The following is a 3,355-nucleotide window of genomic DNA, read 5'->3' as shown; positions in this document are numbered from 1 at the left end:
CCCCGGCCCACCCTGGGCTTCGGTTTGGCCCCCCAAGCGCCGGTGCCAGGAGCCGGAGCCGGGGGAGCCTGACAAATGACTGAGGAGGGCCCCGGCCGCCCAGCCCATTCTGCCGCCTTTATGGAGCCTGACCTTGAACCAAATACCCAGGCCCCAGTTTCCCTGGCGACACCTAAAAACCCGCGTCTCCTAGCAACCGGGAACAATGGCCCCTGGGAAAAGCACATGCAGCGGTTTCTCGGCGCGGCGCCGGGTCTGCCGGCGAGGCCAGGAAGGGGACCCGCGCCACCACGGCATCCCGGGATGGCACCCACGCGCCAGGGCTGCCCGTGACCCCGTGCGGCTGGGCACTGAGGACCGGACCGGTGTCAGCATCCGGGGGTGGCAGGGCGGGGGCCGGCGTGTGCATTGGGCGCCAGATTTGCCCGCCAGAGCCGTCCCCGCGCCCCGGGCACCCCGTGCATCTCACCAGCGGGACACGCAACACGAGTCGGGGGCCGGGGCGAAGAGGAAGCTGGGGACTCCCGGGGTGTGCGCCCAGCTCCGGGCGGTGGGTGGAGGGGCAGAACTGGGAGCCGGCGGGACTCCTGGGTTCGGTCCACGAGCCCCGGGGGAGAGCGGGGCTGGGACCCGGGACGCCTGGCCTCCCGCCCCTCGGGGCATCTCGTCTTCCCCATGGGCTCTTTCCTGCCCCGGGGCAGCGGGGGAGAGGGTCCCGGGTGGACAGAGCATCTTGGAAGGATGCCTCGCTCTTGCCATTGCCTTCCCAGCTGATCCAGGGGAGAGATCTGCACCCCTCGACTTCACTGAGGGACCGTTCCCTACCCCCAACTCCCGAACTCGGGCCCTTTCCCCCTCCGAGCCGCCCCGGGCGGGAGCAGGAGGGCAGGGGAACCGGGACGGGACCCCCCGCCGCGGCTTCCTGCCCCCGACTCCCAGCCCACAAGACAGCGAGACGAGACGTCTTGGGTTACCGCAGCCCCTCGGGAGCTATAAAAATGAATCCTGCTTTTCCTGCCTTGAAGAGCGGCGCGCATGCCAAGGGGGCGGCTCGGGGGGAGGCAGCCGGGAGACCCTCACATCCACCAGCGGGTTAATCGCACGGGCCTGGGGCGCGGGCAACCGCAGCCGCCTGCGCCCGAGTGGGCGGAGAGCGGGTCGAACGCCGGCAGGAATCCCATGCCCTCGGGGGTGCGGGAGGGAGCCGGACCCGGCGGCCCGTAGCACGTGGCAGTGGGAACGAGCAGCGCCATGGTGAGATGTCGGTCAAGCAACGACGGGGGTGAACAAAGCCCCGGCACCCGGCAGGCAGGAGCCGCCCCAGCCCCGAGCGGAGGGGTCCCGGTGCAGCCGGCCGGTGTCACCGGGGCAGGACGCGGCGCTGCGTCCAGGGGCGTTTATGGACAAACACGAGCTTTGGCGAGTGACGGGAAGGGAAGAAACGGCTCCTTGGCGGAGGTGGCTCCAGGCTCGGGCCTGGCCGGAGCTGCCCCCGAGCCCGAGCACGGAGCTGCCGAGCAGCAAGCCCTGGCGCTGCCCCGGGAGCGGGGGGCTGGAGGCAGCCCCGGGCAGGAAATCCCCCCGGAGCGTCACCGAGCCCTTTGCACTCTCGGTAATGGAAGAAGCCTGAGAGCGAAGGTGTCCGCATCCGCTCCCAGCGCACAGACAAAGGAGGCGCAGCCCGAAGCGCTTAACCCTTTCAGGGGACCACGCGGCGTGGCTCATGCTCCGCTCGGCGCGGGGAGCCCACGGTGGCCTTGCAGGGCAAGGGGGCAGAGGGCGGGGACGGTGGAGCGCGGCGGGGCAAGGGGCAGCTCTGTGCGGGGTCAGATCCAGGCCCATCCTGCCCAGTCTCTGGTGCTGCGAGGAGGCTGGACGGGAGAGTGACTGGGTCCAAGCAGGTTTCCCCCTGCTCCTCTCTCACTTGCAGCCTTTAGGCAGTGTGGATGCAGGGGCCGTGCCCCGTGCTCCCTGCTCAATAGCGACCGATGCCCCTTTCCGAGACATGGAGCCAGCACCGAGGGGTCGTGCAGCTGCTCCGGCCCTGCAAGGCGCAAGTGCGTGCCGTGCTTCCACTGCTGCAGCGTGCGGGGGCCGGGTGGAGGCCGCCAGCTCCTCGCGCGCTGTCCTGGGAGAGAAGGGAGCAATGCAGAGCCCAGAGCCTGGCATCGGCTCCCACATCTGTGCATGGGGCCAGGCTCTGGTCCCAGCCAGGGCAGCCCCGGGGGCAAAGCAGCTCTGTGCACACACAAGGTGGGGGGACGGCGTTCACTTGTGCAGGGCAACACACACACGCATCCTTCTCCAGCTGCCCAGCACGAGGCACTGCTGCCCGTCCCATGCCTCCAGTGACTAGAGGACAGGCCCCCAAAAACCTATGAAGGGCTTAAAAAATTATTACAAGACTCAAACCCCCCACGGCTTCATGGCTCGGCAGCCGTGAGAAGGCAGGAGCGTGGGGGAAAGCAACAGCAAATCCCCTGACTCCAGGCGCTGGAGCTTTACGGCAGATGCCGACATCCAGAGGCCCCGGCGCCCGCCCGCCGTGGTCCAGCTCCAGGCCAGGGCCCATGCGCAGGTAAGCGCTGCCCAGAGAGGCCTCCTGCAGTGCCAGGCAGGTGTGCACCAGCCTGCAGCAGTGCAAGGGCTCAGGGGGTGGGCTGCCCCGGAGAAGGGGGTGCAGACGGGTCTCCCCGGGGGCTGTGCCACCACCTCCCGAAACGGAGCTGTCTCCAGGGCAGGCGGGCGCCCCGCTGCCCCTCTGCCAAGGCCGGGTCCACCCCAAGCTGGCTGCCAGCCCCAGCGGTGCCTCCCCACCTATTAGCAGCTCATTTGTTCCCAGCTTCCCTTCGAGTTGTCATGGGCCACACAGGGGGAAACTAGGTCTTTGTTGCACGGGGTTGCAGAGGGGTTGGCCCCCCCAGGGCCGAGGCGGATGCCAGAGCCCCCCGCCCCTCCCAGGCTGGCAGAGGGGGAGCCTGGCGCTGCCCAGACACGGCCCCTCCATAAACAAACTCCCACCCCTTCGTCCTTATTGGTATTCGGCAAGCGCCGTCCGGCTCCCGGCCCGGCCGACAGGAGGCCCTTTGTTGGGGAGCACAAGGGGTACGGCGCCTGGAGCCGCGGGGCCAGCACGGCCACTTCAAAGGGCGCCCGTGGCCATGGAGAAGCGTCGCCCTGCAAGGCAGGAGGAAGAGAAGAGAGTGCCCGGCCGGGGCACAGTAGCCAGGGAGAGCCCCGGCCGAAGCAGCTGGCACAGCTGGCGCCCTGGCATGGCCCCAGCCAGGTCTGAGATCAGGGCTGTGCAGTGCCGGACCCTGCAGGAAGATGCCCAGTGCAAGGGGGCTGGGGGCTG

At 69.3% G+C, this 3,355-nt stretch overlaps 1 protein-coding gene across 1 annotated transcript in view; it reads right to left on the bottom strand.

Moving 5' to 3' along the window:
* Positions 1-3,355, bottom strand: part of SLIT1 (slit guidance ligand 1) — a 40,570-nt gene that overhangs the window by 29,053 nt on the left and 8,162 nt on the right.

This window comes from Alligator sinensis, unplaced genomic scaffold (assembly GCF_000455745.1).
Source record: "Alligator sinensis unplaced genomic scaffold, ASM45574v1 scaffold859_1, whole genome shotgun sequence".
In the NCBI taxonomy this organism is placed as follows: domain Eukaryota; kingdom Metazoa; phylum Chordata; order Crocodylia; family Alligatoridae; genus Alligator; species Alligator sinensis.
The sequence above is the reverse complement of the archived record's forward strand: the minus strand, read 5'-3'. Positions and strand labels throughout refer to the sequence as shown.